Raw genomic sequence first — 10,518 nt, forward strand, 5'->3', positions numbered from 1 at the left:
GGGGAGGGGTGGGGTCCATTATAAGAGCCCGAGGGAGTGACGGTCAGCTGCCTCAAGTGTATTTGTGTGTGGCCCCTACCATCTGTCCCAACCCCCTATAGGCTACACCACTGCAGACTCACTGAATACTTTGACAACATCAACAATCCTACACATTAAGTATTCATGATGGAAAAGAGCTAAAAGGGTACAAAATGGGTGCTTTTTTAGATACTTTGCAGCTGATGTCATCAACATTCTCTGGGGATGTAAAGCTAACTCGAAGCACTACTTTGTTCAAAGCTCTATTACTCATGTTAGACTTCATCTCAGCTTTATTTTAACACAATCTGAACAGAAAGAGCTGGCTTGGTTGGAACTACAACAGCTAATTTGTTGTAAAAATACAGTCACAAGCCAGCACGTATTAGCCAACAGATCAGTCTCTCTCAACCTTTTGTTGCAACACCTAAACAGGACCATGAACACTTGTTTTGATCACAGGCTCCCGAAAATGAGTTTGTTTTTTTAAAAATTGAGTTTCCAAACTATCTTAAAACTTTTTGGCAGTTTTTGCTAATGTGTGCATTGTGTCACCCTGGTAACTATAAAACATTCAAGTATCCGTATCAGTAACAATAGGCTTCTAGGATATTCAATTGTGTACTGGCTTCAATAAATACACTTAAAATGCATTTATTGGTGAAATGAGTGAAGGGAGTGGTTGACACAGATCCTGTTGTGTTAAAATGATGACAGACAAAGCAAAAATAATGTGTTTTGGTCTAGATAAGCTGGGAAGGATTAGATCATTTCTGTTTCTATTTCAGCTAACTTTGATTTACAAGAGATCAACAAAGCAACTACTGTATCTAATAACTGTTTTATTAGTTTATAAGTGTATGATTTGAAGTAGGTTGGAACAGACCTGCTGTCACAATAACAAATTTGAAGAGAGACAACAGAAAATATTACAACAACAAAAAGAAACCCAGACCCAGAAAGTGTCAGTGTTTGAACTTTTATATATACAAAGCTGTTCTGTAGTTACTTGAGAGATAAATCACAGCTACAGCTAAAGGAAACAGATGCTCAACATACTACAAACAATTAGAAAAAGTTGCATAGTAAAAAAAAAAAAAAAAAAAAGAAATTGATCTGATGCAGCATCTAGCTTATAACTATTCTCTGGCGAAGTCAACATATGAAAACATCAGCTTCATTTTTGCAGTTATTGCATCTTTTCAGGCACCTTAAGTAGAATCATTTGGAATTGCAACCTCTACTGAACAAAAGGTAGCTGTTAAACTTGAAAACTACAGCTTCCTGATATCATAAGCTGAGTTTTGGAGATGTGGACAGACTATTAAACCAGGATTACTCAAACACACACACACAAGAGGAGTCAAATGTGTCTAAAACAGGACCTTTAATTACTACCTATTATAATTTAGTTGGATTTTAAACTAATTACAAAAAATTTTATCACTAATATTGTCATTTGTTCACCAATCCATTACAAGTCAGTATTTATTTGTTTTGAAAGACAATGCAACTCCTCACTGCGTCTCAACTTGCCTTCTGCCTCTCCTTTTGACTGGATCTCTCTCATCCATCTTTCTTTTCTCTTCCGGTCCAGTGCACAGAGTCCCTCCTCCCTCATCTGTCCGTCATGATGTCAGCACTTCTTTAGCCCTCCTCGTCATCCCTCGCTTTCTCCCCTTTGTCCCTGAGACTCTTGAACATAATTATTCTTTTCTTTCTGCTCTTTCTTTTCTTAAGTCCATGCATCCTGCCGTCTCTACAGCTGTTCACTCGTCACTTGGTCCCCATCACATGCTCACACGCATGCACGCACACACACACACACACACAGATAAATACTTTTTTAGTACAGAAATTAAACCTGATTTTATTGTTTTGTTTTTTTTCTGTTTGTTTGTTTTTTGTTTTGTTTTGTTAAAAGTGCACTATGTAAGTTTTCTGGTAAAGGGTCTGCCAGTTACTTTTCTCCATGGAGATGTTATTGCTTTACCTCCAGTATTCCAAAGTATGGCATTAAAGTTTTCAGTCTCCATAGACAGGAGACACCACCAGGAGACACCACCAGGGCAGTTTACACGAGAGATTTGTTAAAAGGTGGCCCCACTCACAGTAAGGCATGTTTTTAAATGCATAAAAACACAGATTATCAAATAAATGCATCATATACAAGTGTAATACCATATTGTGGAACATTAAAGGAAAAGCAATAGCATCTCCATGGTAGCAAACCCCAAACCTGAAATGTTACGGAGTGCACCTTCAAATCACCAAATGCGATGCAGCCTCTATAAGCTTAAAGATTCACTGCTTAACTTTTCTGGAGAGTTTGCCACCTACCTTTTGTCTTCTACGATATGGTTTATCCTGACAGGTTCCACAGCATGGCATTAAAAGTATCTAGCTCCATGAGGGAAAGCAGGTTAGGCCAAGCTGCAGGTTAGATCTGTCGAGAAGCGAGCCATCTTACAGTAAGAATGCATGTTTTTTAAAAGTATTTTTGAGCAATAAAAACAGCTGTATTTGAATAAAAAGCAAGATTGATAAAGTTTGGAACATTACTGGCATCACATCTCAAAGACGACAAGCAGGTGGCCGACTCTCCACTATAAAATTTAAAATGTGTACTTTTGAATGACATAAGTAAAGAAGCTTAAATGGGACTTGAGGTAATGATGATCCCTTAATCTTTTGGTTTATGAGATCTTTCAACACTGCCATCAGTACAGACAGAACACAGGGAAAGAAGGCTGGATCTGAGCTTGCTAAAACAGTGCATAATAGACATAATAAACCTGACAACAAACTTTTGGCCCTATCTCGCAATCGATCATGGACCGGAGATTTTTAAGTTTAAATTTAGAAACCTACTTAATCAAACATCTTGAAGTTTAAATAACTTAAACCCTATCTGGGAACACGATAAATAAATATTGATACTTTGCAGTGACATCATGCTGGGGGTGTTCTACATGTGTCTGTATATAGTTCAACATTCAGCCGTTACCATGGTCAGACAATGTACACATCAACAAACGATGTCAAAAACATTTTAAGATGATCAAAAAACACAAGAAAAATATAAAATGGATGCATTTTCAGGAGCCTGTGATCAATATGAGTTCATTGCCCTGTTTAGGTAACTGAAACTCACCTGTTGTAGTTCTAAGTAAGTCAGCTCTTTCTGGTCAGATTGCGTTAAAGTAAAGCTCAGATTAAACTCTAACAGAGCTTCAGACAGAGTAGAGCCTCTAGTTAGCATCACACCCCCAGGGAACGTGTATGTACTGCACAGTCAATACAGTAAATGCAGAGTAGCATTGTTTAATTGACACTGTACTGGCCAATGAGAGCTGCTATAAGCCTATTATATACAATGAAGGATCACAGTTTTCCTAAGCACCCAGGAGTTTCAATGGGAAAGTTGTGTCCTTTAACCCTGTGAGACAATTTTAGATTCACTTCTAGAGTCAGAGAGGACAGAGAAGAGGGAGAGAGACATATATTTGTTTTATTTTTGTATAAATCCACTAAAATGAGCCGCCTGCCGTCCTAATGTTTACTCGGCCACTTCCCCTTCCTGCTAATCTGTTTCCCACCCAGAGACTCCACTGTCTGTGCACCAGTGTTCTCTATTCAAGGTTGTATTTTTGTAGCTGTATAATATTATGACTTTGGTTCACAGAAAAAAATAACTTAAAGGTACACTTTTCTCTGGAGGGTCTGCCACCTGCTTGTCTCCATGGGGATGTTATTGCTTTGTCTCAGATGTTCCCCAGTAAAGCATTAAAATATATTTAGCTTGCAATTATGTGGTTTTATTGCTCAAAAACTGAAAAGGCCTCTGCGCAAATCTGACCTGTAAAATGGCCTGGTGGTGTTTCAATCTTTTCTTCATGAAGATAATAATGCCAAACAATGGAATATTCAAAGTAAAGTGACAGCATCTCTCCAAAGTTATAAATATCTTAGTTGTAATGTATAAAATAGAACACAGCTACTTGGTCTGATTCCTTAGGAGAAATTGCACATGACCACTTTACTTTCTCTGGGCAACCACAAATACTAAAAGGTGTAGGTTTGGACTTTTGTTTCCAAAATCCCACGTTTTGTACCACATTTCATGTCAGGGCTTGCCTCCTTTAGTGACTTAAAGCTCATCAAAACATTTGTGAATGGGTATGTATGATGTCTTCACTTTTTAGGCTGAAAGAACATTGAAATTGAGTAGTGTGTATTCAATGATGAATTATATGGACTATTGTCTGTACTGTATGCAGTCTTTGTACCTTTTGAGTTGTATTACAGCATTTGCTTAGTTGTTATGAAGAACTATTATTTAATTATATAACAAAAACAAATCTGAGTAAATACTGAATAAATATTAAACATGACTCAATTAATTTATCCATAACGGGTAGCCTGTCCACCCCTGCTAGTCTCTTAAAGATTTTCTTGTAAACCAGTACTAAACCAAAAACAAAACCTGGACTAAACAGAAACAAAAAACCTGGACTAGAACAAGACTAACCCTGGACTAGAAAAGAACCTAACCAAGTCCACATCAGGTCCAAAATGGGCTCAATGTACAACCAAATAATAATAACGATAATACATTTTATTTATATAGCACTTTTCTAAAGACTCAAAAATGCTGTGCAAACAAAACTATTTAAAAAGTACATATTAATTAATTAATTAATTAAAATAACAACAAGTGAAGGCATCCTGATTAGCTTTCAACCAGTGAGAATAACAAACTCTAGTGTAACATATTTGGGGCTGAGGGGGGCTCAGGGGGGCTTCCTTTGGCTGGATGGAGGGTCTTCCTGCTCTGGCATGCTCTGAGCACACAAACACAGACAAGAGTGCATTAGGCAAACCACCCCTGGCCAGAAGTGAACAATGGCGTCCACTGTCACATGACCACGTTTAGAGTCAGGCTTTGTTCCCTCTTTATGGCGTGGGCCACCAGCAGCTATGGAACATATTAATGAGGGTCTATTTATTTAAACCCACTGCTCCAGCTGCCTCCTGCACCTCACATGACTGTACATAAGAATACAAGCAATGTCTAGAACTGGAATTGTGTAGTTGTGAACAGATTTTTAATTAGTTTGTGTATGAATTTTGCTATACAAATAAACTTGCTTTGCCTTGCCTTGTCAGAGGTGGATATTAATAAGTTACATTTTGACCACATGGATCACATAAAATTTGTAATTAAGCTGAGACTAAATTCTGAACTAACCCTCGACTAGACCAGAACTAACCCATTACTTTAATAGGACCAAACCAGATCTAGCATCTGGACTAAAGACGCATTGATAGATCTTATTTTACAGTTTATATTATGTCTTTAAGTATCTGCCAACATCTGATATTAACCAATACCAGTGTAGTGTTTTCTCTCAAAACAGATTTAACAAATTTGATCCAACTGTGTTATGTAACTTATTTATCTTGCAAGTAACTACAGAACAGCTTTGTAGGAAAGTTATTAGGAGACATCCTGGGCCTAAATTACTCTGTAAATAGTCTCATTACATCCAATTAAAAGCAAAACAAAGATATCAGATGAACCAATATCATGGAACTGAGACCCCATCCAGCTAATTTTCCAGTATCTGCACCAATATTCGATACCAATATTGTATAGGTGTGTCCCTGATCTGGACTAGACTGGGCTCAAACCAGGACCCAATAAAGATAAGATCTAAGTACTCTTGAAAATGTAGCTTAATTGAGTAAAATTGTACATCTTAGGGTATTTTTTACACACCATACCGTACTCCTCCTTGAGTAATATGTTTGCACAAGTACAGGTGGCAAGTTTTATATATGTATATGAAAAATCTGAACGGTCGTTTCTTGTACAGCTCCTTTAGATATGATTTTTTTTTTTTCCATTTTCATTATTTTAATGTTTTGTCTTTCCAATAACATTAACTTCAAATTACACATCAGAACCACACAGTTTCCTACAAATACCCCCAAAATGTTTTACTCATTACTACTTCTACATTAGTAATAATATTTTTGAAATAATGGTACTCTTAGCTACTTGAGTACTTTGTTTGGCTACTGTACCCACCCTTGGATGAGAATTGCGATAGATGTCTAAACTAAGTGGAAATGCAATCTGCATGTAATCTCAGCAAACAGGATTCAGATCAAAAATGTCTCAATTGCAGACATTGCACAGTTGAGTTTTCTACATCCTAAAGGGTAATTAAAATGTGCCATAAACTGTAATTACATGGGATATGTTGCAAAGACTGTCTGAAATGAGGATACCATTGCAGATATTTTTAAATCCACCACAGAGTTACAAAAACAATATCTGACAACAGTTAATTCTTCAGAGTCATTTGTCCTGATGACTTCATATGGATTCTGTCATGTGGCTATGAAGTTTCAAGGAGGTTGTCAAAGTATTGAGACAATAATCTATAATAAAACTAGCAGCAAAATAATACACTAATTTGAACAAGCATCACTACCAACAATGAATTTCCTGCATCTTTAGTAAGTAGTTTTCAGCAATGTTATGGTTGTAACAGAGCAATCAAAATCCAACTATCTAGTACAGAATGAGACAAAATGTGAATGAGCCTTTTCAACACATACCTAAAATAACAACATGCGTGTAAATGCAGGGGAGACTGAGCCTGAGTTAGTCTGTCTTTGTAAAGAGCAGCAGGTCACGTAGTGCTGACGGCTGGCTGGAATGCCGAACACCTAACTCCACCAAAACCAGTAACTCAATACCATTCAGAGACACAGGAGCCCACGTCCATTCATGAGTAAAAAGCTACCGAAATATGCGACAAATGTCATAGTACTCCTCCACAGTATACAGTGACTCTTGCGTTCATAATAATGTGCCTCAGTATTGGTAAGTGTCTAGGTAACAGTTTTTTGACAACCCCTGTCCAGATCAGTATGAGAGTAACGTGCTGGTGTTATAGACTGCAAATATAAATGGTCATAGCCTGCGAGCCACTGTGTTCCCCATAAGAAGTGAACATAGGTGCACTTCTGGCTCCTCCGACTCTGTTTACAATTGACTTTACCTTAAAAAATGGTCACTTCTTTCTCTCTAACTGCTGCAGTGAGCGTCATAATTTTGACCTTAAAATGCTGATATTAAGCCGCTCTACATGATCCTGGGGCTTTATTTCACTACTTTGTACGTAAATAAAATCCTTTTCCTAATATACAACTTGGCTCCAAATTGGTTCCCGTACGCCACTTCTTTATAGAATCTACGGTTGGTGTACAGCATCACGTTGACATGTCTGCCTCTGTCATGGTCTCGTGGGTGGTTCTCTGTTTTAAGATGTCTTCTCATAACTGAAGGGTCACAGCTTCAGTCAGTCCACCTGTCAGAGCATTACACACTGACAACCATGTTTACAGCCAGCGTAAATCTTCGCTGTTATGAACTCCAATATCTCAGCGACCGCAAACGACATGGCTACCACATGTACTTGTAAGTTTGTGGGTCGGACAGTTTCCATGCCTTTACAGTTTCATTAAAAATTGCAGACCCTGTGATCCTCCAAAGTCCTCCAAAGTGTCCCATAAATATACATAATATAGTTCTTATTGGATATGGGAGATAGTGAAAAGATATAATATTGAAAAAATATATAAAATTGCAATGGTTGTTTTGGGGATATGCAAATTTCAAATAACAAGTAAACAGACTATAATAAAAAAAAATTTAAATCAAAAAGGCTACAAAAAGAGAACATTAAAATGCAGTTCAGTCTTTCAAATGTAGGTATAAAGTGATAGTTCTGCAGATTTGTGGTTAATGTTCCAGTATTTACAACATGATTTTAAAAGATTATCATAAAATTATCTGAATATCATCAATACAGACCACCCAAAGTTGTAATTAATGGTCCTGTATTATGCAAACTTGACTCTTGTGAGCTTTACGTTAGAATGGTTACCTCCTTAAAAACATGGAGTTGTGTTTTGTTTCAGTAAACCTTTATTATTAGTCTGTCTGCATCTCCAAAACTCCAAATGCTCTGTTCTACCTTGTCATGTAGTGGTAGTAGAGACCGGCAAATTCAGGGCTGAAATTATACAAATGATTCTAGTGAAGGTGCATGGAGTTTAAAAACACATTGAAGCACTTCCTGTATTACCACAAGACATCACAGGGTGGAACAGAGTGTTTTCTGTTGGAGAGAAGAACTCAGCCTAAATATGCAGGGTTTGTGTGTCAAACATATGTGAATGAAACATCAAAACTCCAGGTCAGTTTTTGATGAGGAAACAACATTATAACATAAATCACAAAATACACATACAACAAGCCTATACCATATTCAGACTTGACTCACAACACTATGCCATTGCTGCTGTCTGCTTCTCGAAAGGCAGTGCATGAACTCATTAAACCTAGCGCTAGTGTCAAATTGATAATGGACAACAAACCTGCGGTCTTTATGCTTGCGACCACATGCAACACGGCAATAACATGGCTATTTAAAGGTTCCACATCCGCTCGCAGCCCTATAAACTTTACTCTCTATGTCATTGCTCCTGTCTGCTTCTCCAAATTAGTCCCTTAACAGCCTAACATCAAATACTAACGCAGGAATAGACAACACATAGCAAAAAATGTATCTATGGTTTTCTGAAAGATGAGTAATTAGAAACAAAATATTATATAATTTGGATGGGAAATGTCCTATATTATGCAAAACTGACTCTTTTGGGCTTTTAGTCATGTTAGAATGTTGTTACCTCCTCAAAAACAGATCCCTTTTACCTTTAGTTCAGTAGAGACTGTCAATTCTTGAACTGAAATTATCCAAATGATTCAACTTGTGAAGGTGTATGGAGTTTAAAAACACAGTGGGGCACTGCCTTTATTACCACATGGGTGTAACAGAGATTTCCAAGAGAACAACTCATCCTAAATATGCAGGCTATGTGTGTTAAATATGCACAAATGAAACAAAACACAGCTCCAGGTATGTTTTTGACAATATAACATTATAACATCACAAAATAGTGTAATATGGATCCTTTTTTTTCCAATGTCAATGCTGCTGTCTACCGCTCCCAACTGGGACTTCACTATTAACTGTATAAAAACCTCCATGACACAAAATAGGTATCAGACATGAGCTGCAGACAAGAATTCCCGCTTTTCACAGAACAAGCAAACATGACCAAATCTTGCAAAACACTTGATCTTATCCATCACATGTAATTACTCCCCTCAGCCAATCACAGCAACCACAATGCAGCCGTGTCTCCAGCTACACCCAGTGCCTTGGGATGGTATTTTATTGTGCAAAAGTCCCATAGCAAATCCAGCAAGTGGTAAACAATTCCAACAACAATGGAAATATTACAAAAAACATAAAGAATGTAATCAATAATAATGTGATTACTTGTTTTGCAGAAGAGAATTAAAAAGACAATTTAAAGATTCTTTTCTGGTATAAAGGGTCTGCCACTTGCTTTTTATTGTGCAAAAGTCCAATTGCAAATCCAGCAAGTGGTAAACAAATAAAAAAGGATTTATTTTATTTTATTTTTTTTTTATGTAATCAATAACAATGATGTGATGTTATTTGTTTTGCAGAAGAGAATTTCAAGATGCACTGTGTAACTTTCCTGGTATAGGGGATTTACCACTTGCTTTGCCTGCAGTGTTCCACAGTATGGCATTGAATTTAACTTATTAATTTATCTCTATGGAGACAAGCAAGTGACATTATCCGCTAAGAATGCAAGTTTTACACTTACAATAAAACAGACATGAAACACATGTGAGTTGCAAAATACTAAAAAGTTAAGTTTAATGCCAAAATTTTGGAATATTCCAGACAAAGTAATAGCATCTCCATGGAGACAAGCAAGTAGTGTCTCTCATCATAAAAGTTACACAGTGTACCTTTAAATCAATGCAGTTAAACAGATAAAAAATGCCAAAGAGTTCCTACCTGTCAACCCAGTGTCCTTGTATTCACTTCAGAAGTACTTTTTTCCTCTTAAGAAATAAACTTAGCCCCTTTCATAGTTAGTTTGAATCAAGAGTTAAGATTACGTTATTATGTTAAGTTATTTAAACCGGCGTCTGCGAGCTGGATAACCACTCACGCTTCTTGAGGCAGGCAACAACAAGTAGCAAGTAGTAGAGTCCCAGCCTCTTCCCCTTCACTGTCTCTCTCTGGGGAGCGATTTGAGAGCCCCTCCTCTTGCTCTGCTGCGCTGGGGAGGAGTACTTCTTTCTTTCCTTTTTGAGCTGACTTGCCCCTCCTGCCCACCCCCACGGCTGCCTCTTGCCCCCCAGCACCAAACAAAACTGCCCCTCTCCCCCACCACGATCCCTTCCCTGCCTCATATTTCACGCTCCTTTTTGTACTGGGGGGCTTTTAGGAGCAGGTTTGGCTATGGTTGCTAATGGTGGAAAAGAGGAGGAAAAACATTGATTTTTGTTGAGTAGTGACATGTTTGGAG

General features: G+C 37.5%; 1 protein-coding gene across 2 annotated transcripts in view; it reads right to left on the minus strand.

The window, feature by feature from the left end:
- Positions 1–10,239, minus strand: part of bcar3 (BCAR3 adaptor protein, NSP family member) — a 58,063-nt gene extending 47,824 nt beyond the window's left edge. Inside the window, exons 1-2 of one of the 2 annotated variants that reach the window (XM_055164523.1) lie at positions 10,002–10,239; positions 2,362–2,467 (exon numbers count right to left, since the gene is read on the minus strand). The gene's annotated coding sequence lies outside the window, so the exon portion shown is untranslated. The remainder of the gene's footprint in view (positions 1–2,361; positions 2,468–10,001) is intronic. The other variant, XM_055164522.1, reaches the window with a different exon arrangement.
- Between the last annotated feature and the right edge of the window lie 279 nt (positions 10,240–10,518).

Source organism: Boleophthalmus pectinirostris, unplaced genomic scaffold, assembly GCF_026225935.1.
Source record: "Boleophthalmus pectinirostris isolate CB_2022bp ecotype Guang Dong unplaced genomic scaffold, ASM2622593v1 HiC_scaffold_7, whole genome shotgun sequence".
Lineage (NCBI taxonomy): Eukaryota > Metazoa > Chordata > Actinopteri > Gobiiformes > Gobiidae > Boleophthalmus > Boleophthalmus pectinirostris.